This window comes from Periplaneta americana, chromosome 12, assembly GCF_040183065.1.
Source record: "Periplaneta americana isolate PAMFEO1 chromosome 12, P.americana_PAMFEO1_priV1, whole genome shotgun sequence".
Taxonomy (NCBI): Eukaryota; Metazoa; Arthropoda; class Insecta; order Blattodea; family Blattidae; genus Periplaneta; species Periplaneta americana.
In genome coordinates, this window is record NC_091128.1 from 65708406 (window position 1) to 65735758 (window position 27353).

The following is a 27353-nucleotide window of genomic DNA, read 5'->3' on the forward strand; positions in this document are numbered from 1 at the left end:
TTATCAATTTATGTAGACATGGACGAAACCTTTCATTACCAAATGAGATAAAGAGATCTATTAAGATGCAATTATATTTACTTGTACATACATTAGAGTTGAAAAAGAACAACTCGGGTAATTCCGCAACAGTCCACATTAGGACTTGGCTAATTCCGCAGTAGTAAATAATTATGAAATATATTATGTGAGTAACACAGAAGGAACAAGTTATATGTAACAATGCTCACTTTCTTCACAGCTGTGTAGCAAAACACGAAAAACAGCTAACTTTGGATGTTTCACTGTATTGCCGACAGAGGTGTCGACCAATATCCTTAATTTTTTTCTATAGCACTGCAGAGGACATGCCTCCTGTTGACAGCCTCTCAAAACTTACGTTCACGCTGTTGTAAAGCCGAGGTAAAATCATATATGCACTACTGCGGAATTATCCGTACTGCGGAATTAACCGAGTTTCCCCTACTGCAAAAAAAATACGAAATAAGAAGTGAAGCTATGATAGAGTAACTGAAGAAAGAATAATTCTGAAATTGATCAGGAAGCGAAAAAGAAATTGACTGAGTCACTGGCTAAGAAGAAACTGCCTACTGAAGAATGTACTGGAAAGAATGATGAACGGGAAAAAAATTCGAGAAAGAGGAAGATAACATTTTAGATACATGGATCATATGCGGAGACGAAGAGGAAGAAATAAAATAGGGAAGCTTTAAGAATGCTGGATTTGCAGTGAAGAACGTACCCTTCCGCAGGAAAACTTTGAATACTGCAAACATTTTCTTCAGTCGATTGAAACAATGATATGAATAAATTTTGTTTCTCTTTTCTATTACTTAACCGACGAACTGAAACGTCAAACAATAAGCATGAATTGTTTCTGAGAACTTACATTATCGTTTGCACTAGTCAACTACCTACAATATCCGGGGCTTTGTTAAGTTTCTTATTCTACAGAGTCTACTTGAATTGAGTAAAGTATTGCACAGTAATAATTCTTAGTACTTCATTGACAGATCGTACAAATACACCCGGCTTCCTAGAAATCATTTTGGCTCACCTCCAAGTCGAAGCAGGGCACAACCGACACTTTGGAATTTCTGAATGCAGACGAAGGGGAAACAGCGTGGATTCAGAGTCGTCTGTGATCTGCAAGGTGACTTAAGAAAGTAGAGGAAAAAAATACCAGCTTGATATGAGATTAGAGACTTTTTAACAAAAGAACAAATCATATAAAGCAGAGGTCGGTAATACTCGTATGATGACAGGGGTTGTGACGTCATTGAATGCAACACGCTATACTCAAGGAACAGCAGAGAGTGGCGGAATATAAAAATGTCGCATTCTTTAAGCTTTGCTAAAGTGTTCATAATTTATAATATCTGTCGTCGACATGCGAAAGGGGACACGTCCAAAATAACAAAGTGTTGGGGGGAAAAAAAAAAAAAAAAAATGTTCATGAATCCTGAATGTATGTTTCCATAGTGATCTAATTAGGAAAAATACTACTAGGTTCAAAAAGTTCCCGGAATTTTACTACCATTTTTCGTATTAATATATAACAAGGGATATTATACATTTGTTTTGTTGGTAACATTCATGATGTCATTTTCTTTAAGTGTGTTGATAATGGCGATAGTTGGTTTTGAGTTGTAGGCAATTGTTTATCATAGTGTTTTGTTTGTTCGTCGCATTTTGTAATTATGTCCACAGAGCAACGTACAAACATCAAGTTCTGTGTTTTGATACACAAAACTCCTGCAGAGACATTAAGATTGTTGGAAGAAGCATATGGCGAAGCAGCTCAAGTGTATGCCTGGCATAAACGCTTTTCTGGTGGCCGCGATAGCATCAAAGATGACGTACGCAGCGGCCGACCAACAACTGCAACAAATGAAGCAATCGCTCAGCGTGTGCGTAATGTTGTGAGGGACGACCGACGTAAAACCATAAAAGAGATAGCAGCAAAGGTCGGAATATCAGTCGGAAGTGTACACAATGTTCTTCACAAGCATCTCAACATGCATTACATGTCTCAGAAGTTAGTTCCGAAAATGTTGTCGGCAGAACAGAAAGAAACAAGAATGACTCTTGCTGGGGACATGATCAGTATGGCTGATGAAGATGGTGATTTCTTAAACAAAATTATTGCTGGTGATGAAACTTGGTACTACTTGTACGACCCAGTCCCTAAACGGCAGTCATCTGAGTGGAAATCGAAAACATCTCCTCGGAAGCAAAAATTTCCTAGGGACACTTCCAAAGGCAAAGTTATGTTGGAAGTTTTCTTCGACTCTCAGGGTCTCATCCACCATGAGTTCATTCCAGAAGGTCGTACTGTAACGAAAGAATTGTACGTAGAAATCTTCCGTCGCCTCCTGGACGCAGTGAGAAGGAAACGTCCAGAAAAGTGGGTAGAAAACAACTGGTTCCTTATGCATGACAATGCACCTGCTCATCGCGCAATTATTGTAAAGAATTTTCTTGCCAGGCACAACATAACTGCTTTGGATCACCCACCATACTCTCCTGATCTCTCACCACCTGATTACTTCCTGTTTCCCCGTCTGAAAAGTCATCTGAAAGGACGGAGATTCAATGCTGAAGAGGTTATCGCAAACGCGACGAGAGCACTAAGACGGGTTTCACAAAATGGCTTCCAGCCTGCTTCCAGGAACTCTACACGCGTTGGCAAAAGTGTGTTGTTGCGGAAGGCAACTATTTTGAAGGGAATACTGTGGAATAGTGTTTAAGGTACGTTGTTTCTATGATAATAGCAAATTCCGGGAACTTTTTGAACCTAGTATGTATATGAACAATTTAATTTGTTAACTTAAGTTAGTTATAGTTTTTGCGATTTTTAAACGCTTTGTGATTTTGTACATGTCCCATTTTGCAAATCGGCGACAGATATAATATGAATATTTACGTTGAAGAACAATGTTCTTTAATTTTACCTGAACTTTTATCCTCCCACCTTGTCATTTCTCAAACGGCTACTTATAATGGAACAAGTAAGTTTTCATCTTTTAAGCGGAATCTTTATCTATATTTTACAATTTGAAGTTTTGAATAGGATTGTTCACAAATATATATTGAGGCAAACAGAGCTACTGTGATATCGTCGGGCAATCAATCCACCTGTGAAGTTTTCGTGTAGGAAGTCACGAACATCTGAGTGCGAATTGTGCCGGCACACCATCTTGCTGAAACCATATCCGATCCATAACTCCAGTTCCGGTCAGTTGCGATATTAACCAAGTTCAAAACATTTCCAGTTAGGCCCTTCAAAAAATATCATCCAATTTATAACTTTCAACATCATAACTAGACAGCGGGAAAAAAGTCATTCGGATATGAAGGTAACTACAACGCGACTAATTTGTCTCTTCAGAGAGTTGTTATTTACGTAAGAACAGTAGGTACACTAGGTTATTTTACGACGCTCTATCAACAGCTTAGGTTATTTAGCGTCTGAGTGAGATGAAGGTGATAATGCCGGTGAAATGAGTCCGGGGTCCAGCACCGAAAGTTACCCAACATTTTCTCATATTGGGTTGAGGGAAAACCCCGGAAAAAACCTCAACCAGGTAACTTGCCCCGACCGGGAATCGAACCCGGGCCACCTGGTTTCGCGGCCAGACGCGCTAACCGTTACTCCACAGGTGTGGACCCGGAGGAAATCTAATTGACACACGGAATAATCACTGAATATTGGATGTACGTTGATATATCTATTGTAATGGCATATTTTGTGTACTTTCCTATGAACCCTTTAAAGTGAGATTGTTAAGCGTTTTGAATGGAATATTGCAACTTATCATCATTCGATACAAATCATGGCAAAAGTCATATTTCATATTGAGGCGGAATTTGAACTTGAACCCTTATTTTCTTCTAACATACGAGCAACAGTTTTCTGTGTTTCTGTGTATGACAGTGATGTTCTATCGATTGTTTTGTTATCTTTTTTAATGCACACATACATAACTGACACTTAATTGTTTCATCAGTATCACTACTAAAAATGTGGACACCATATTCGTGTATTAAAGAATATATTCTACATATTTTAACATCTGTCTTCGGCATTATGATCACTTCACTGAACACAAATGAAGAATATGTTTACGTATCTCAATATTCTCTCTTCACGTACGGAAGAGAACGCAGAGTGGCAGTTGTTTTAGGTGTTCGCGTGATGCTCTCTGCGGACGGTACCTGTTGTACCTACTTGGGATGCCTGCACACCTCATGCCATAGTCTATACGAGCTATTCCATCTCAAATCGACCGAAATATAGAGAAAATTGACCTTACATTTCTAAATACAATGAAACTTTTTTTTTACGTAGGGAACTGTGATGCAATGCTTTGTGCAAAGTTTGAGGCATCAGAACTTCATACTGTTTAAATTTAAAATATTTAAATTTATCGTATTTTCATAAAATTTGCAACTTTAAACTGTTGTAGCTCCGAAACCCTTTCACCCAATGATCAAAATCATGGTTTATTTAGATGCTGAGAAATTAAAGTCTATATTGACATATAAACTGATTTTCTTACTTTTTGTGGAAATGGAGAAATTTAGAGTTTTCCTCATTAAGACGTCTTTGCCAAGGAAAAAATATTTTTAAAATATATGGTTAGATTCCGCATTGAAAGTACAAATAAAGAAAATAAATAGTACGCGCGTGAACTAACCAGCTGACTGTGAGACGGGAGCTAGCCGAGACAAGCAAGGTCAGGAGACAAATACGTGATGTTTCGTCTAGTAGCACATAGCTGGGCTAGCTTTATCACAAGTTTTCATAAACAGAGGAGTAAAATGACTCCCAACGCCAGCTTATCTTCAGCTCTCGGACATTGCGTGCGGTACTGCGCCGTTCAAGTCTAAGCGTGTGAAAATAATGTATTTAATACCCTCGAAACTTATTGCCGTACCACTAAGCAAACAATGCCGAATTCCTGTTAATAATGCAAGGTTTTTTCTCTATATTTTTTTTACATTTTTACAAATTAGCAAAAACCCTAAAAGTAAGTAAAATCAGATTATCTGTCTCTCTGTGTACAATAAATTAAGGATTACTTCTTAACATAACCTACCAAATGTCAGCTTCAAAATGAGCTCTCGTTCAATGTTCTGCAGTAAACGGTTCCAGAGTTGTGAGCGCTGAAAGAAGCTTGTTTTTATAAAATACGCTAAATTTGTCGCTCAATAATGCTAAAACCGTATGACTTTCGATAGTATATTTTTGAAAATGCACTCTCCTCAGCACCTTGTATAAATAGGGAAAAAATTAGAGTATAAAAAATGCGAGGTTTTTTACAATCGATTTCATATGGAATAGCCCATACGTACAATATTTGTAAGCCGTAAACATAACTTTTATTTGACTTTTTTTTCCGCTGTCTAATCATAACATAATGTGGATTGTATTCCTACTCCAATGTGGCGTATGACGTCCCTCTGCTCATAAAAGTACAATGTGTTTTGCTGTGCTGCGGTAAATCGCACAATCATCTGTAAATATGACATGTCCTCGAGATAAAGCTGTATGAAACAGCTGAAGCAATGAATCACATTTCGCTACTTTTATTCTGTCAGCGTCGCTTACTCTATTGACAAAATCAGGTCGAAAACAATAACAATAAGCCTTCCTTCATTTGACAACTCATTGTTGAACGTGCTTTCGGCATGCTTTGGCTCATTGTGCGTCCTGTATATGCGATGATTGTCCAAGTCCTAGAGGTGGCCTGGGCACCATTTGTGAATCCGATGCCGACAATCGGGCAATCCTGCCTTAATCCTGATAAAGGCAGGTTGCATCCTCAGACGAGTATTGGTAAGCCGAAATGTCCGGAAATTGCAAGCCTTTCCCATATCAGCATCGTAAATAAGGGTGCGTCAGAAAGAACGGATGGATTTCAAACTATCGATACGCAACGAGGAGAGAGATATAGTGAGGGGGACCACGACTGTTGGGTCAGCCATAGAATGCAGTTTCAGTTGAGAATATGGTGTTGGTCTGTTGTACAACGTGCTTTCATCGTAGAGACATTTTTGAAAAATGAAGAGTCTGTGATCGCCACTCAGCATTTCGACATCGGATGTCACGCTAGGATTCCAACTCGGAATACAATTTTGCGGTGGGTGGCTTCATTTCGTATCACAGGTTCAACATTAAAGAAGAAATCACCTGGACGAAATTCTATTGCACTGAGATTGTCCGAGGCTATGGTAAGATCTCGCGCCTTGCGACTTCTTTCTTTGGGACCATTTGAAGGCGTAAGCTTGTAAACATCGATCACATACACTGGACGAACTGAAGACAGCGATTCGCGAAGAAATCGTGGCAATTGCACCAGCTATGACTGTGAAAGTGATGGCGAACATCAGAAAACGCCTCGATGCCTGTATTGAAAGCCAAGGACATCATATGGATAATGTTGTTTTCCATAAATAAACTGCATGTATTGGTGAATATGTTGATAACAATAAATTTTTGATTTGATGAATCTTTACAATTTTCTTGCCATGTGAAATCCATCCGTTCTTTCTGACGCACCCTGTACAACTGTTCCCAATGCTCCACCCCAGTTTACTTTTAACTATTGAAATTTATAAGCGAAATGGGAGGGAAGTGAAGAGTGTTGGTGGAAACGCATATAGCTACACCGAAAAAACAGTGCAACGTCTGCTTTGTCCACCGGAAATTCGTCTCGACCTGGCCGGAGATCGAACCCAGACCACCTGAATGGAAAGCTAGCGCGCTATTGGATGAGTGGAACAGAGAAAAATTCTCTCCGGCACCGGGATTTGAACCCGGGTTTTCAGCTCTATGTGCTGACGCTCTATCCACTAAGCCACACCGGATTCCCATCCCGATGTCCGATTGAATCCTCTCAGTTTAAGTTCCACCTTTTGGGTTCCCTCTAGTTGCCTACCCTCATGCATTGCGTCATAGATGTATGACAGTGGCACAATGTCCACACATGTGCAGAGGTGCACTCGTTATGAGTGACTAAGTGGCCTGGATCCGACGGAATAAGCGCCGTCTTAAATCACTATGTGATTATTTTTCGCATATCATAATTATTATGATGTACCGAAGTACATTGTGCCACTTTCATACTGTGAGGATTCAATCCTCCGTCGGGATGGGAATCCGGTGTGGCCTAGTGGATAGAGCGTGAGCACATGCTGTAGAGCTGAAAACCCGGGTTCAAATCCCGGTGCCGGAGAGAATTTTTCTCTGTTCCACTCTTCCATCATCATATGATGACGCAGAATTTCTGCACGGAAATATCATATGTACTTCGGGACATCATAATGATACAGCACGCTATTGCTTGAGCTACTCGAATACGACTCAAAATTGTGGTGCTCGCTTCCGTGTTGATTTACGAGGTGATTGCTGGTGGATTCGGGAACTCCAGCACATGAATCTCTTAAATGATTGACCACTTCGAGGTTTGCCTTTGACTCTGTTACAACTAAAGGCCCACTCTCCCTAGCTAACATTTTTTTTCTATTGATGGAACTTCCGGAATCTCAGTTGGAATGTGTCACAATTTGTTGCGTTTTCTACATGGTGTGCGATTTTTCGTGGATCCAAACATTAGCAACTAAGAACTCTATAGTAAAAAAACTGCCGCCTTACGATCGCTGAATGGAATGAAATGGAATTTCGGGAGGTGAGGCACTATGAACCAGCACTGCGACCTTTCGTGATCTGTTGCGCTAACCCTCAAGCTAGGCGCATTCCCAAACCTACATATACCTTGACCAAAACTACTTCCGACTTGACAACTTACAGAGAAGGAGGAGCAGTGTTGTCATGTTGCCCATCTTTCGTGTAAGCGAGCGCGCTGCCGATAGAGTGCAGTAATGAACGGCTGACATGAACACATATTTTTAACCAATTTGTTGAACACTAGGCATTAAAATTGGCGTACATTATTATTTTTATTAGTCTATTATTATAAGTAGTAGTAGTGGTAGTAGTCTTCAATGTAATACCGTTAGAAAAGCGTCGAAAGGACTGTAAACTGTAAAAACTGGTTTAAATTTAATACGAAGCCTTTACTGTTATGAGCGCCGGTATTCTTCAATGTAATATTGTTAGAAAGACGTTGAAAAAATTGTAAACTGTAAAAATATTTATGATTAAAAATCTACACGGCCTTTTTCTTTTCCTATATCGATAACAGCGCTCTTATTAATTTTAACACAAGCAGCAGTTCTCATTACGACTTGCGCCAAAGGTAAATGAGGCCCGCCATTATCTTTTTCCCTCTCAAAATACTCTCTTACATTACACACCATCTCTCGATTGACTCTTTAACGAAGCACCTTGTCCAATATTCTTTGTTCTCCGTCTGTCTTTCCTTCCTTCCGACATTGCACAAGTCACCTGTTTAGAAAATCTCGCAGAAACTAGAAAACGTACACTAGCCACACACTCCACCAATGACAACGAAGATAATACGTGTAATATAATTTAAACACAATAATTATCGAGGCACTAAACAATAATACAACTAAACAGCATTTTTAATTCACACAAAGCACGCGCTAACCAGCCAACTCAAAGTCATTCCGGGCACTGTATTCATCACTAGTCCGTGGTATTCACACCTGAAACTTGTAAACAAAGACACGGCAACACCGTCCCTTTACCGTGGTTACGCGTCTCTCGTGATTGGTTGATTTGAATGGTTGCCATGGCAACATGCTAAAGGCGTCATTTGTCAGGTCGGAAGTAGTTTTGGACCGACCATAGGCTGAGTACATTAAGGTTCGCTGAGTACCCAGGTTTCGTCTCTAGGCCAGCACCTTGCGTGCGTCGCCAGCCGGCGTTCGGGCAATGCTATGGTATGTTGACGAAATAATGTAGATGCCTAAAATATGTGGAAACGGGCGAACTCCGAGTAAACCCTCCACCTTGTCCGCCGCAAGTGTCACTGTGGATTTTTCAATGAAAAATCCCAGGCCTGACCGGGATTCGAACCCGGTCCGTCTGCGTGACAGGCTGAAGGTCTGATCACCGCAAGGGACTCTTAAAGCCTTGATTTTTTTTTTAACCTCGCATGTGTTGGTTCAGAAAATCCAAGGCTTAAGCCTTGCAGCGCCATTCCGAAGACGGTACGCAGCGCCGGTCTCGCACCTCGCATGCGTCTGTTTTTAAAACCCAAGCCTTTAGTTAGGCCTATATTACTGGCACGATGTTACATCATCAGTGACTACTACAAACTGTTTGTTTTGTTCTTATTCTTGTCATAACATGCTGTCACCAGATGGTAATCCAGGTATTTATAAGTTATATTAATGATAACATCTATGCAAGTCATGGTAGTACGTTCATGGCACACTTCGTAGAACACTCACACAATTCATGAAAATACTGTGCAGGTCTAGAAATTTGAAGCTGGTGTCAATAATTATGTTGCATAGAATCGTCGTTGAGTAGAGCCAGTGGACAAGTGTTTGAGGAGGAAGTTACAGCCGGTCTGAAGAAAGTGAAAGTGCAGGAAGTATCGCTGCTACTATCACTGGCATACAGTTCACACGAAAACATAGGACTGCTGCCTATACTTCCAAACGTTTTTAATTCTTACTCTTGTGCTGTAGAATTGGAATGCAATTTGTGTTTGCTAGTAGATGAAAGTAGCCAGTGATTGTAACGTTGATATATCTGCAGATAATACAAAGACAATGATTTTATATATTTATATAAGTAATGTGAGAGAATCCTTCACTCTACAAAAGCTATTAGTTAAGGAGTAACCAAATTATTAATCTGTTAAATAGTTAAGTAAACAAGTGAAACGATAAATTGAATAATAATAGTAAAGTATTTAGGAATAGTAAATATATTGAATAGTGAAATTATTATTATTATTATTATTATTATTATTATTATTCCATGTATTGTGGGGTCCCTATCACCACGGCATGGCGCGTCCTCAGGTTGCGGATCGAGGAGACGGCCTCCAGATATGGAGGGTAGCTGTGAATATATTGAATAAGCAGTCGCGGACAGCCGATGAGGGGTAGTCCTCCAGCTTGAGGGTTGGGCGAAGGGCTAACAACCCATCACCGTAAAAAACAGCTTGTTACGAAACCTCAAAATAAGCCTCGGAATGGGACTGATTCTCTGGCACGACCACAGCAAAGGAATAAGGTTATGAGATTTGCTACTTAGAATGTTACAAGTCCATATAGAACAGGAGGAGTAACATTAGTAGCAAAAGAACTAACTAGATATAGAATAGACTTCGTGGGAGCAGAGGAGGTTAGGTTAGATGGAAATGACATATCACAAATAGGAGATTACTTGTATTATGGGGAAGGAAACGATAATCACCAATTAGGAACAGGATTCTTTATCCATAAAAGAATGAATCAGCAGTAAAAAAGGTCGAATTTATGAGTGATAGGTTATCGTATTTAGTACTTAAGGGTAGATGGTGCGATATCGTAGTCATAAATGTTCACGCCCCTACAAAAGAGAAAGACGACCATATAAAGGATAGCTTCTATGAGAAATTGGAACACTTTTGAGGAGTTACCTAGATATCACATGAAAATTTTATTGGGAGATTTCAATGCTGAAGTAGGACAGGAGGATATTTTTAAACCGACTATTGGAAAAGAGAGCCTACACGTAATTAGTTATGATAATGGAGTTAGGTTAGTCAACTTTGCCACATCAAAAAATTTAATTGTCAAAAGTACAACATTCCCCCATAAGGATACATATAAATATACTTCGACTTCTCCACATGGATTGACACATAACCAGATAGATCACATCTTGATAGATAAAAGAAGACATACTAGTACAGTAGACATTCGAACCTTCAGGGGGGCAGACTGTAATTCTGACCATTCTTTGGTAATTGGAGAACAAACAGAAAGACTATTTATATTTGATATGGGAATGACAAATTTAAACTGGACTGCATCAAATTCGCCATGTCCAGACAAGATTGATGAGAAATAAATAAATAAATAAATAAATAAATAAATAAATAAATTTATATAATTCAAATTGTTCATAAAGGTGGTGTTATATGTAGATTAATTGACCATACAATTTATGGTATAATAATTATGTTTTAATGTCGTTATTTAGTGTACCTATATATTTATTCATGCATTGCGGTTACCTACCATTCTAGCTGTTGGAACCGAGATCCGCGGTCGAGAGCTATGGATTATAAAGGATGGTAAAATCTATAGTAACTGTTTCCGTAAGGAAAGTAAATTTAGGAGGCCCATATCGTAGATTTGCAGCAAGTAAAAGTTTCCTTTTTTAAATAGAAACCAATTTAATGGTCATTTCTTGGTCATGTTGTTAAATAAAATGCGATTACTGTCCTAATCAAACAAACTATTTCTATACTACGATGGCTAATGACAACCACGGACAGAAGTGAGTATTTTTAACCACAGTAATGTGATCGTGGTTTTTGAAGTTATGAACAGAGAATTGACAGCCAATTCAGTTTTTACCGGTTTCGTTTGGATTCAGTATATCATTCTGCATATGAGTCTCAGAAAATTGAAGTGGGATTTGTAGTTGATAAAGATGATGTTTGAGAAAATTTTTTCTCGATACTTCATTTTGTCATTAAAATTTTTCACCAATTCTCCACTATCCCTCATTATCACCGCTCCATAAGAACGCATGTACCTCGGAGTAACCGCTGCACATTATCCCCCAGCACATATATTTATTTCTATTAAGTCACATTAGATGGAACAGATTACGGAATGAATATAACTTACTGTAATTCTAAAGTATAATCGAATTAGACGAAATGAGATTGTTAAGAAACTTTTATGAATGATCACATACGAAGTGATAGAATTAGAGAGCAACTCAATATATTCAACTTAAACAATAGGATCTTATAAAACAAATAAAACTGATTCCATCACTGACGACAAACTAAAAACCAAGTAATACACTATCACCCAAAGGAAGACATAGGAAGACGCAGACGTCGCTGGGACGCTGACCTGTGAGACGAAACAGATCTAAGTGAACTGTCTTGGTAGTTGATGATGGTGATGATTTTTAAAGAATGAATTAGTATGTTTGTGACATAGTGATAGTTCAGCTTCTGGAATCTGCATTATATCGATGTCGATCATCTCAAATAAAAAGTAGGCCTATTTTCCATAGACATAAAGCTCGAAGTTTTACTGTGATTCGTAATGCTATAGAGGTGAGGCAGTGACTCAAGACATATCCATGCGCGGTTTCTGACATTAAGATCAGCTCTACATTTGCTGTTGTGGAACTAATCTTTCAAGAAAAAACATAAAAAGAAAGTAGATGTTGTGTTATATAACGGTTGAGTAAGTGAAGTGAGTGTTAAACTCGTGGTTGGACTGTGCTCCAGTGGGTTTTTCCTGTGCTACTGTGTATGATTAAACACAGAGATGCATTCCAGAAGATGAAAACAGTGACTTATAATAATAAATTATAATTAGGCCGCGGACCTTTAGGAAAAACCTTATTATTCTATTGATTAAGTGTAACTTTGGGATTTGGTATTTATACGTTTCATGAACATTCATGCGCAAAAATGCTATTTGAAAGTACCTACAACATCCTATTTTGACGTATATACCTATTTTTTATCTATTTCAAACTAGAGAGCGAAATTTTAATCCCCATCCGTTTGTGAAATTCCATTTAAAGAAATCTAAGTTCTAGTTGTAAGAACTATAACAATTGACTTCTCTCTCTCTCTTTTATATATATATATATATATATATATATATATATATATATACATAGGCTACACACCCTACAGTTCCAGTACCATTATAAATAAACATTGCTCAGACACGAAATGACATAGAGCAATACAGTTTTTTGCAACATGTTCTACATCTCTCAAAGTTTTGTTTTCACCCTTTTCGCAGATTTTAATTAAACAACAATGACGACACCAATGGAGAAGACCCAATGTATGTGGAGGTATGCTGAATGTAAATCACCAATAACCGTTGAGTGACAATTCCGCCGGCAATGGGAAGAAATCCTTCATCCAAATCCACTATAATGAGAGGGTCACGAACTTTCAACAGACTGGTAGTGTTAAGAAGTTGCCGCGGAGTGGACGCCCAGTTTTGACTCAACTGTCGACAATGTGGGTAGTTTGCAACTTAGGCTCGAAGATGTAGCCGCTTATGGAGGTCCTTATGAATGGTTGATTTGGGTATGTGCAGTTCCCGTGAAGCAGGACGGATCGACTTCTGAGGGCTGCGTTGAAGTGCAATTTGCACATTGTCGACGGTTTGTTGATTCACAACTGATCGTCCATTCCTTATCAAGTCCTTAACACTACCAGTCTGTTGAAAGTTCCTGGCCCCATCTCATTATGGTGGATTTGGATGGAAGATTTGTTCGATATTGCCGGCGGAATTGTTGCTGAACGGTTATTGGTGACTTACACTCAGCGTACCACCACACATGTTGGGCCTTCTCCACTGGTGTCGTCATTGTCGTTTAATTAATATCTGCAAAAAGAATGAAAACAAAACCTTACGAATTTCATCTTATTTTGAATATTCCGATAAGCTAATTATAATATAATGAAATTTCAACTGAACCGTCTATGCTTATCTTGTATTATAAATATAATTTTATTAATTAGTTACATTAACGTTTTCGGTACTGGGGTGTACCATCATCAGATGTATACGTGATACTATATGTAAACCTAGCCAATGGATGCATGTGTTGTAGTCTTGAATAATATGTATGTATGAACATAAAATGTTATACCCATGATCAATTGTAGTAGTTATATAAATACAATAAAACACTTATATGCTATTAATTAGATAAAACAGGCAATTAAAATCAATTATTTAAAACAGTGATCATTGCTGCTATGGCGTTCGACGTTATCTAGAATTACATTATATTATAAATTAATATTTGTTGTTGTGATAGTTCAAATGGGACAATCAGTTTTTAAGATCATCATTACGTTGATTTGTTGCACTATAATGTTAAGTATGTGTAAAATTAAGCCTTGAAATTTCCTTTCGTAATGGGTTATTTAACTTATTGTTCGTTGTTGTACACACACATGATACTGAAGCACTTGTAAAATTAAAACATGGCGTGGAGTGCACTTACAATATGAGTCTCTGCGCGTAAATTAACTATTTTACCTTGCAATGTTTTGAAGTTACAATTTTCTTTGAATGTTGGTTGTCACTTCCCGGATTCCAGTCTAATTGATTTTAATTGCTTGTTTTATCTAATTAATAGCATTTTTATAAGTGTTTTATTGTATTTATATAACTACTACAATTGATCATGGGTAGTCTATAACATTGTATGTTCATACATACATATTATTCAAGACTACAACACTTGCATCCATTGGCTAGGTTTACATATAGTATCACGTATAACTTACATCTGATGATGGTACACTCCAGTACCGAAAACGTTAATGTAACTAATTAATAAAATTATATTTATAATACAAGATAAGCATAGACGGTTCAGTTGAAATGTCATTATATTAAAACCTTAGGAGATAGAGAACATGTTGAAAAAAAATCGTATTGCTCTAGAGCATGTGGTTTATTAGCAATGTTTAATTATAATGGTACTGGAACTTTATGGACACGGTGTATATATACATCTACAGTATATGTGTGGAGGAGGCTTATATTATTGACTGTTTGAACTCTTTACTGACAACAATGGGCGCAACCAACAATAATTTAAATACGCTAAGGACTTACAATTCAGCATCCAACTGTATGTGACAGTCTTTTCTTTAGTTGAGTTCAGTTTTCAAGTCCGTGCAGTGGTGACAATGCCAAAAGTAGCGAATTACAACGCAAGCCGTATGAGGCACTGGCTTAAAGAATTACCGAACTTTTCGACAGATGGAAAAATTATATTCTGCCAAGCATGTAACTAGGAGGTTAGTTGTTATGTTCCATTTTCTTCGTAGTTATTCTTTTACTTTATTTCACAGCTACGATTTTCTTTTCACGACATTATTAGATGAATGCGTTAGGCAAATATCAAGCAGATGATATTACTTTCAAATTATCTTAATTCATTTTTAAAAACGTACTCAACGGATATACTATAAATACATTTGAATATATTTCTAATCAAATTGAGCAGCTATGTATGCAGCATTTAATACGTACAGCTTTAATGGTACGTGGAAATCACGTCGTGAGTTCAAATATCGCCAAGATGTTTATTCGTTGTTAATGTAATATTATAAAATGTGTTGTGTTGTATTAGTGAAGGCCAGGAACCAGGATAAATACAAATAATAGAATTTCACCATGTGCGCGTTTGATATAGGTCGAAAATAGTCTAAAAATGTGGATCAAGGGCATGAAAACCTAAGATATTTACATTGTCGATAGCATACGAGAATGCAACACTTTGTGTAATGTACACCGTGGTTACAAAGTATTGGACAATTTCAGAAGGCTATATTTTCACCAATATTGAACATAAATACATGATCTTATCGCCATTTTAAAGAGGGAAGTTTGAAGTATTATACTCACCTTAGATATACTCTATGTGAGCCCACGTGTAATACGGCAGACGTCCAGGCGGTGATCCAATTCTTGCCAAACCCTCTCAAGTATGTGTTGTGTGACGTTCTTGATTGCTGTGTTAATGCGCCTTCTCAATTCGGCCAACGTCGCTGGAAGTGAAGGTATGGAAACATTGTCCTTGACGAAAGCACACAGAAAGAAATCACAATACTGAAATCCGGTGAGCGGGGTGGCTATGTGCAGAAGGTGCTGTCTGCATCCGTTGCGCGACCAATTCATCGTCCTGATAGATGTTGGCAGATAATAAAAGTTATTTTTTTCTTCCACCATGTTAATAATGTCAAAACATGTGCTTATTGAAATTTTGGCCACTCGAGCGCAATTAGGAGGGCTGAGAAGAAAATACGTTTTCGTGAGGCAGTTTACAGAAAGAAAACAATTAAATGCAACGATTTATTGGAACATATACAGAAATTGTTGAGCTATGTTCCAACATATTCCCCAGCGGAATTGAGACAATTGTCGTACTGTGCCTTGTGTCGTAGAATTCTGCCGCCTGGGATCGGAACCAGTGTGACAATCATCTGCACCTCTCTGTTGATCCCACGGTATAACAAATGTTTCAAACTGGATGGGGAATATGTTGAAAAATAGCTAAAATTGCTCTATATTTATGCCAATAAATCTTTCCATGAAATTGTGTTTTCTTTCTGTAAACAGCCCCATGGAAACTTACTTTCTGGACAGCTCTCGTCATTTAGCTCGAGTGACCAAAATTTGTATAAGCACTTGTGTTGACATTATTAACAACGGTGGAAGGAAAAAATCAAATTTTTTCTTTGCCCCTCATAAGAATGTTTGCTTGTTAGCCAAGCAACTTCAGATCTAGGCTCTTGGGACAGGAATGTAACACATCATTAAAGTGATTCTAATGTGATATTGTTGGCACAAGGGATTTGTTGAAATAACAGAATAGTCTTACCTCTGAAGGCAATTACTGTATCACATACTGTATTACCTTCCTCGAAGAAGCGCACACTCTCAGCAACGGAGAATGGTTCGCTATGTTGTACCAGGATCCAAGCAGGCTCAGAGCGCGGTAACAATGATATTCATATCTTGTGAAGAACCTGAGGTAACGTAAGACGATCTGGAGTAGGCACTTCACGTTCGATACGCATGGCGTAATTTAGATCCTTTTGCAAATCCTAACGTCAAAATTACATGTTTTATTTCAAAGTTCCGCTTAACGTATTCTTTACGAACCGCCGCATTGTCCTTGTACTTACAATACATATAATGAAGTACCTACCATTCTTTCTCGGTGACAAAACGAACAAATAGTCATCTGTCCAATATTTATACTCGAGATTATCATGGTCAATTTTCCTCTTTTTTCTCCCTTTCTTTCTCTCTCTCGTGTAGCCTATGAAGGAGGGACCCGAAGGCTTGCACTGCAGCATAAGACTTATTCTTACTGAGCGACATTCATTATAAATAAGTAAAGAGGGGCATCATACTAACTATTCCGTTTCGCTTTGTGATTACTAATCTTTCAACTGAAATAGGTTTGGAATGAATGGGGCCGTCTATTGCTTATATTATAATGTAGTATTAATGTATTATATTTTATTTGATGATCGTTTTCGGCATATTTATGCCATCTTGAGATCTTAAAAAAGTTGTCTATATACATGCTTAATATTATGCACATTGGTTGAATGCAATACATAACTAACAAACAACGAAAACATAATTACACTATTTTTACGGCGATCTGTTGATTGTACAATGTCACTTCATAATATGTTAAAACACAAACACTGGATGAATGGAACAGATTAAAACAGATCTATAAAACATGAGCATTACACATTAGCAGATAACACTTGATAAAATTCATATAAGACGAATGTCGGTATTGTCATTCACTTTGTTAACATGATCTGATAAAACAAATAAAACAATTAGATATCTGTGCTTGTGGTGAATTATGTTGTGAAGTTTTCTGGCGTTAACAGTCAAATTGGAGTACTATGATGTTAATATTAGATATCAGCTTGCTATGGACGTATAATAACAGTTTTTCAAGTTGTCACTTCTCGAAGTTCAGTTAGCCGGACATGGTGCAATAGTTGGTGTTGCTATGATGGTGTGTTCGGTCCTGTGGCTCGGCTCTCCATCATCTTTATGACAAAACTCTTAAAAATGCTGTTATGTTCTCTGGACTAAAACATTTATTATTCCCATCGCAGAAAACAATTATATCCGAATGAAAATAGTGTTAAATGAATATCTTCTTATTGTTATGTAAGGCTATCTTAAATAGACGTAATCATTTGTTTTCATTTCATTAGACCTATTAGTCTGGGGCGGCGCTGATAAAACACATTGTTATTATGAAACTCGTGTATCTCGTTAAATATAATAATAATAATAATAATAATAATAATAATAATAATAATAATAATAACAATAACAATAATGGTAATAATAATAATACTTCTTTATTTATACTGGCAGAGTTAAGGCCATAGGGCCTTCTCTTACACCCTACCAGGTCACGAAGTATTCAAGCAGTTAAAATTTAACGTTCTCTTACACCCTACCAGGTCACAAAGTATTCAAGCAGTTAAAATTTAACAAAAAAGTTACAGAACAGAATACTAACATAGTACAAAGAGAAATAATAATAGCATAATAAAATCGACACTAAACAACATCAAATTAATACCATAATAGAAAGAAAAAGAAAGTAAAATACATTGGAATATAGCAAAAGCAACTCATTTAGCACGAATGGTTAATATGGAAAACGTAAGGAAGAATATAACAAAATAGAATATAATAAAATAATAAAAAAGAAAAAAAGAAAGAAAATTAAATAAAATTCACAATAAAAGGCTATGATAATAAATTCGTCAGCTGATAAAGGGAACAAAAAGGGGAAGGGAAGGAAAATAAATATATAGCCTATATTTTTACATAACTATCGCAGAGAAAAGGGCTTGTAACTGAAAGGAATCTGAGTTGAAAAAGTGAAATTTTAATTTATTTTTGAAACTAGACAATGTCCGACAGTCTCTGACATGTTGTGGTAGAGAGTTCCAGAGATGAGCTGCAGAGACGGTGAAAGATGAAGAGTAGAAGGATGTTCTGTGTTTAGGAATGGAGAGTGTGATATGGTGTTGTGAGCGAGTATCTATTTCGTGATATGAGGACAAATGTTGAAAACGAATAGCTAAGTAGCTAGGGTTAGAGTTTTGAAGAATATTGAAGAGTAAAGTGAGGAGTGAATACTTCTTCGCTCTTTGAGACGAACCCAGGACAGCATATTTACAGTGAAGGTGTGATACGGTCAGATCTACGGACGTTGCAAATAAATCGAACACATGCATTATGAACACGATGTAGTCTGTCTGTCAATTTCATGTTAAGGTCAGTGTAGAGAGTGTCACATTAATCAAAATGAAGTATCAAGAGCGAATGCACTAAATTCTTCTTGAGAAGCAACGGAAGGAAATTTCGAATTCTTTTTAGTGCGTGAATTTTCATAAAAATTATTTTACATATGTGTGTGATTTGAGTATTCCAACTTAAGTTATTGTCCATATAAATTCCTAGATTTTTTACTCTCTATCACTGTAAGGGATAATAGTTTCATTCATCAATCCTATCAAAATTTTACGTACAATAAAACCCATTGAAAGGTGTTTTAAAGAAGCTTTTATATGTAAAATTTTTCACAAAAAATCAATAATATGCGAGATATTTCGATTTATTTAATTCAGGCCCCCTTATAACCTCCCTTTTAAATGAAGTATTTTGAATGCTATATAGACTAAAATCTAAGTTAGAACGAACTTAATTTATATTCCAATTTTCATAGAAATCGGTTAAGCCATTATCGCGTGAAAAGGTAACAAACATCCAGAGAGACAGACAGACAGACAGACAGAGATACAAATAAAAATTTCAAAAATGCTATTTTTGGTCTCGGGATAGTTAATTATACATGTTAAGATTAATTATTTTTGGAAAAGCGAAAATTACCGGACAATTTCTGGTTACAGATTTATTATTAATAGTCTATAGATTACTTGATATGTCAAACATTTATTGAAAGCATTTGTTTATTTATTTATTTATTTATTTATTTATTTATTTATTTATGTCTATAACAGGGCAAAGCCCCAATTACAATATACAGTACAGATTTGTTAAAAAAAAAACACAGCATTGTTTACACTTATATAATATTTCATTCCATTTGCGAAGATATGTTGTCCTAATAATTTAAATCTGTAGCAATGGATTTTTGTGTACAGTTAACACATCTAGTTTATAAATAAATGTTATAATAGGGTACAGAAGGCGCACATACATTTTTAGAGAAGTCATAGTTATATTAATATAAACATTGAGCTTTTAAGGTTTAAACAGAATTCCTATATTACGTATAAACATTTATGTTCATGTCATAGATTACAATGATATCCATGTAAAAAGAATAAGCAGATAATATCGTCCCTCTTGTGCAAAACTTGGAGGGGATGCAAAACCGCATTAAATAAACACAGAAACATTTTGTTCCCACTTTATTGGATTAGTCTGATCGAGGTGGCACTGTCTTATAAAACACATAAACACATTGTTACTTTATTAGTTATCAATATAGAAAGAATCAAGCGGGTCAACTCATAGCAATGTTTATACACATACAGACTCCAGTAAACCCTAAAATTACAACAAAAGTTTATGAAAACGTAGCTAATTATCTAACCAATGACACCAAGAAACTTCAAACATGCCAGAAATAGAATGCAGGTACAATATAATCTAATGAAAACTTAAAACTATGCAATGTAATGATAATAATCAATTCTACTACAACAAAATATTGATTTCAATTCACCTATATACGTATAAATCACAACAGTTGTTAAACAAACGTATAATTTAGAAATACAAATTGTGTGTGGAGAGTTCCATCTAAAATTAAAAAATGTCTCATTGATAACGTATACCTAAAAAAATTAGTGTTCACGAAAAATATAAAATGGTGTAAGCAATAATCAATCAAACTTCACAAAATAAGGAATGAAGATCAAGACTCACCTTTATGACCGTTTCCTACTTACAATAGTTAGCAGTATCGGCGACTTAATTGAAACCACCTTCTTCATTGCTGACAATGTAATGAAATTCGTGAGCATTACTTACTATATTTATTTGTCTGCAGCCATACCGTGGTGGCATTGAAAATAGTATATAGACAATATGGAATCATAGCCTGAACACGTATCGCTGGCATTCGGCTTTTTGTTTTTTTTTTTTTTGTTTTTTTTTTTTTTTTTTTTTTAATGCAAGTGCAATAAAACTTCACTCTCAGATCCATAGGATATTATGGTGTCAATTATAAAGTTAACAATTTCTCGTGGATAGATTTAAACATTTATATATTTCCATCATAGAATATTATGTGCGTATAAAAATAGTGTTAAATGAATAGCGTCCGTTTGTTGCTGTGTAAGGCCCTTTATAGATGAAGTCATTTGTTTTCATTTCATTACAGCCTGTTTGAGGCGACAATGACATAAAAAGCACTGTTATTTTAAAACTCATTTATCTCATTAAATATCAGTCCTATCAAAATTTTTTGTAGAATAAAACTTATCGGAAATCATTTTTAAAGAAACTTTCGTTATGTAACTTTTTTCACGAAAATCAATAATAACAGAGATATTTCGATTCATTTAATTCAGGCCTCCTTATAACACCTCTTTTAAATAACGCATTTTAAACGCCATATAGCCTAAAATCTAAGATAGAACGAACTTAATTTATATTCCAATTTTAATATAAATCGGTTCAGCCATTACCGCGTGAAAAGATAACAAACATCGAGACAGACAGATAGACAGACATACAAACAAAAATTCCAAAAAAAAGAAGAGATTTTTGGTTTCAGAATGATTAATTATATATGTTAACACCAATTATTTTTGGAAAAGCGAAAATTACCAGAAAAATTTCGGTTACCGATTTATTATTAGTATAGATAAGGAATTATCAGATGAAATGAAATAGAAACAGAATTGAAACTGCCGAAACATCTGAATAATACAAAATGCTTAGAGACTTGCATCTTACAAAAATTAGTAGGCCTGCAGAATTGTTAGGATCGCGATTGAAAAAAGATTACTTTCTCCCGTACTACATTTTCGTGGTACAGACATAGAAGGGGCAGAGATTATACCTTTCTTTTCTAAAACTGGTGAACTTGTTTTCCGCAACAACATAGGGTATAATTAATTGGCCTTGAATACAATCCTGCTGATTGGAGATTTTTTGTAGATAGTTCTATATGAAGTCTTAAACCAGCTCTAGTTAATAATGGTAATTTACTTCCTTCTATGCCGTTTCAATATTCTGTCCGCTTAAAAGAAACAACTTGAACGACAACTTGAAATTAGACAAGCTTAAATGTGAACATCTTGTGGCTAGTAATATATCCAATGACTATAAAATATTTTAAGAAATTCTCCTTGGTCAGCAAAATGGTTTCACTAAGTTCCTCTGTTTCTTTTGTAAATGGAATAGTAGATAACGTTCTCAACACTGGGAAACAAGAGATCGACTTCCAAAATCAGATTTTGTACAAAAGGGAGAAAGTTCCTGTGCATCCATACTATATTTTTTAGTCGGTTATGGAACGACTCTGCATTAACTACTCGGTTATTTTGAGTCGATGGAATTGATGATAGCGAGATGTTATTTGGCGAGATGAGGCCGAGGATTCGCCCCTTTACTGGTAAGACGTTATGTGTGTGTTTTGTTGACCTGACGTGGACTTTTCTATTGTAGATTTTGTCAAAAGATGATGTTTGAAAAAATTCAAGACGCTTACTCACATACTCTGGATGATTGGTTGATAAATGCCTTTCAAGCTTTGATGTTTTCATGCTTGCGTTGGCTAACGCACTGAGGTATTGGATTCTCTTCAGTACCCGAAAACAGAAAGCCATCATAGTCATATTTACGGAAACAAGGTTTTTTTTCGCTTTTTCACGTTGCCTTTACAACCAGAACTTGACTATGGCTCACCAACATTAAATTACTTGGAGCACTGGATATGTAAGGTTCCCCGTCATTATTTGGCTGCTCTCTTTTACGCAACGATTCAGTCTTAAATCACCTTTCCATATTGACACAAAATCACAAGTACAAGAAAGTCAACAAGAGCCTATTGAGGAAAAATTTAATTTTATTAGCAGTAAAGTTTTATTCTCTATTATTAGAATTAAATTTCAAGCTGACTAAAATTTATTGTTGACTTTTGTCAATTAGAATTACATAATATAAATACACTGCTACCGATCTCAATTAAATTAAAAAGCGCGAATGGACCTATACCTTTCACTGTTGCAATTGTGCTGTATTAGTTTTGTTTTCAGTCCCGCAGACAGATTCACTACTCCCATGTTCCCTGCAAGCTGAGAAATTAATTGAATATTGATAATGATACGAATAACTTTTCAAAAAGTTTCTTAAAATGTTTACTAGGCCTAACGGGTCGTTTCGCGACCCACCAAAACATCGCCAGCGAGCCACAAGTGTGTAGCGATCCATAGTTTGGGAACCGCTGAAGTAGTGATATGAGTAAGGCTGATATATGACTCAAGAAAGGAAATCTGATCTACGCTCTTTGCTACAGCGTTTTAACCATGATAAAGGGCAAAATGTACCTCGAAATTGAGGTTTAATTTAGTCTGGTTTCTATTACGCTTCTTAGGACTTGTCTGATCTCTGCTATGGTTTTCATCTAATTTTGTGTTTTTGGAAATTACTTTATTTCATCTAATTTTGTGTTTTTGGAAATTACTTTATTTCGCGTAACTACATCATCTGAATGATTAGGATTTTTTATGTACCGGTACTCTAATTTTTGTTCTCTGAATCATAACTAAACATTTGTCGGGTCATATGTGGCCAATGGCCCTTCTATTGGGTGTCATTCGACAGTATGTCTCTGGAATCGGTCAGTATGGAATTCTTTGGTGAAGTATGGCCTCCCATGATACGCAGGCTATTTCCTGCAGCTAGAAGTTTCCTCCTCAAATTCGGAGAGCCCTGACTGCTTAAGTCTGGTTTATAAAGCAAACATAAAATGCAATACCTTCATTTACTTATAGATATTGTTGTTGCAAATTATGCCTCAAAATTTCGTAAAAGGTTGCAGTCCACGCAGCAAAGATCATCTTTGAAAAATGAGCCTCTCGACCTCGGTATTCTATAGCAAGTACTACGTCCAAACTTTCAAGATTTTTAAAATTTTTTATTGGGTTATTTTACGAAGCTGTATCAACATCTCAGGTTATTTAGAGTCTGAATGAAATGAAAGTGATAATGCCGGTGAAATGAGTCCGGGGTCCATCACCGAAAGTAGTTCCAAGTTGCTGCCAAAGACTTCGCTATTGCGAAAGCATACTTACTACACCTGTAACAAGTTTGGTCAATTTGATCATAGTACTGTACCTATTTCTTGGACGTAAAGCTGCAAGCCATGAGTTCTTTCTGTTGATTCAATCCTTCCGGCATCATTACGGCCCTGGGGTTCACTCTGCCTTTAACAGAAATGAGTACCAATGGTATTTTCCTAAGGGAAAAGTGGTGGGCACATAGGACTGACATCCCTACTGCCATTAGTGCCGATTGTCTAACCTCCCGCCAACCTGTGGACCTAAATAGCTTGTGATGGGCACTATTTTACCTTTCGCTGTATTACAAAACTAGAACTTTCAATAGTAATGTAATTTCAATAAGATTAAAATGAACTTACTTTTTATTTTCTTCTTTGCATACAAAATTATTCTTTCTCATTCAGTGTCAATTTGATATGTTTACTTGAAAGCAAATAACACACTCCTTTTTCGCTCTCTCGATGTTCTTCAGGTTGATGAATGAAATTCATAATAATACTAATGAAGGGTGTGTGGAACCTAATACTGATGAAAGAAAATTTGAGTGAGACTAACCGAGGCCGAAAAAATTTGAGATTCCCTACTGATGGTGTTAGAAAATAGTAATAATTATGTTTCTAATACCATTCTTATTGCTCTAATCTCTAATGTATACTTATTGTTTTTGCATTATTACGAAAGAAATAAACATCTTAAGAAAGGAATACATCATTCTATGGCTTTGGTCACAGTGGATGCGTTTTCTGGCGAACTATCAATTCTGATGAACACTTGAAAACAAACAACAGAATATTTCTGGGAGTTGTTAAACTAAACTTCTTCTGCCCGTATTCTTCTGCGGATGCTTTGTTTCTTCGTCCGAATTCTGCAAATTACTGAAATGAACTTTGAAAAATTAATCAATTTGATATATCTGTCGTCGATTTACAAATGAGGACACGTCCAAAATAACGAAGTGTTGGACAATTGAAAAAACTATAAGTTAACAAATTGAAATGTTCATATATTTTTATGATTACGTCACTATAGGTACATACATTCAGGATCCATGAACATTTTAATTTTTTATGTTTGTGATAGTTTTTTTGCGATTTCTCTGCACTTTGTCATTTTGGACATACCGTATCCCCTTTTGCAAATGGACAACAGATATGATATAATTAATTCATTCATTCATTCATAATGTTCTGCCCAAGGGCAGATTTTTCACTGCAAACTCAGCTTTCTCAAATCTTTCTCTTTTCTGCCTTCCTATAAGTCTCCGCAAGCGATCCATGGATCTTAAGGTTGTCTATCATTTCATATCTTCTTCTGCTTCGAACTTTTCTACCGTTCACCATTCTTCCCGGCGTATCCTTCAGTAGGCAGTTTCTTCTTAGCTAGTGACCCAGCCAATTCCTTTTTCTCTTCCTAATCAGTTGCATCGTTGTTCTTTCACTCATTTCCAACTGGCCAACCTGTGACGAAGCGTTTTTCCTTTCTCGGAGCAGAGCAAATGGAGCACGTGAGTGAGGGCAATGTTGTGTCTCCATCCCTTCCACTGCCACTCCTCCTACTTTGCTCTTTTTTCATTTATTTTTTATTTTATTAGGTTATTTTACGACGCTTTATCAACAGCTTAGGTTATTTAGCGTCTGAATGAGATGAAGGTGATAATGCCGGTGAAATGGGTCCGGGGTCCAACACCGAAAGTTACCCAGCATTTGCTCATATTGGGTTGAGAGAAAACCCCGGAAAAAACCTCAACCAGGTAACTTGCCCCGACCGGGAATCGAACCCGGGCCACCTGGTTTCGCGGCTAGACGCTCTAACCGTTACTCCACAGGTGTGGACTACTTTACTCTTACAGCTATATTTCCCCTCTCAAGAAAATCGAGAGCAGAGACGTGTGACGTCACAGTCAGCAATATAAATGTCTGATATAATATGAGGAAAAAAAAATACCACAACAGAGACGCATTTAAAGCAGTGGGAAAAAAATAGTCAAAAAATGGTTCCTAGTCGACTTCTGTAAATTTTTTGGCCTGCATAAAATTATTTTAAGAGATCTAACAATTGCAAACTCAAAGGATCAATAGCTATTTTCAGCATCATACGGTACATATGGACCATGACTTTAATTCACACCTTCTTGACGTTACTTCGTATATTATTATGTGTTTCAATCTATTTCAATTTGTTGTTTTTCACTCTATAACACAAATATGTTTCATTATTCCTCAAGGCATTTAATCTATATATTTTATTGTATCATGGTACTTTTTGTCAATGGCAACCTGTAGTGGTTACTGGAAGGAATAAATACACATGTACAGTACATTTAAATTATATAATTTAGAATGTCAGATAATGATTTATGTTATAGTGTATGATTCATGTGATACGAAATATCGTTGTAGCATTAATAGGGTAAATGAACAACGCCTAAAACCTGCACATTCCGCATCAGACCACATTATGCGATGGTCTGTGCATTCTTCCCCTACCTGGAGGGAGTAAATCGGCTTGGAGGGGCGCGTGACAGGGTTCTACCTCACAGGACACTTGAATGAATTAAACTTAAAACTGCAAGAGAAAGGATTTCCAACATTAATGACGTGGTGAAAGCATTTGAACTGATCATTTAATTATAGAAAACACAAATAAAATATCTTATTATTATTCATTTTCCCAATTTTCTGTGACTAAATGCAGGAATGGACGTTCAGAAATACATAAACATTTTGAATAGCTTGAAAAATTAGCTCGATAATAGATTCCATGTCGTGGAGGCACTGAAATTAAAATTGGTCTTTTTCACTACGCTATACCCTGCAAAGCCTTTCTCCCGATTTTCAACTGGGATTAATCGCAATGTAATTCATAACTTTAAAAAAACATAAGTAATGATAGGTCTGAATTTTACAAGGCTTTTAACCGAGCACGTTACCAACAATGTTATAGATTTGCAGCAGAAATTATTTCTATATTTTCCAGGACTTATATTTCTGAACAATTTTCTTTCCTGATAAAGCAAATAAATCGGGATCGAAAGCTCGACTTTGAGACAAAAAATCTCTTCTCTACAGTCAGACTTTCTACAGCTAATAAAATTGTGCCACATATTGAGAAAATAATATCTTCGAAAGTATAAACTGTGCCTGATAACGAAGCATCTTCACCCAAATAAATACTGCGTTCTAAATATGTAATGTCTGTTTCCACAATACCTTCAAATTTACAGCAACAAAATTGTTAGACATTAAATTTTACATTTTTCTAAGAAAATAATGTTAATTTTAGTTCAATTAGTAA

General features: G+C 36.3%; 1 protein-coding gene and 1 non-coding gene across 2 annotated transcripts in view; one reads left to right on the forward strand and one right to left on the reverse strand.

Annotated features, from left to right (window-relative positions):
- Positions 1-27353, forward strand: part of snu (ABC-type transporter snustorr) — a 683140-nt gene that overhangs the window by 172783 nt on the left and 483004 nt on the right. The window lies entirely within an intron of this gene.
- TRNAY-AUA (transfer RNA tyrosine (anticodon AUA)) lies at positions 6802-6873 on the reverse strand. The gene has a single exon. It is a non-coding gene; the product is annotated as a tRNA-Tyr (tRNA).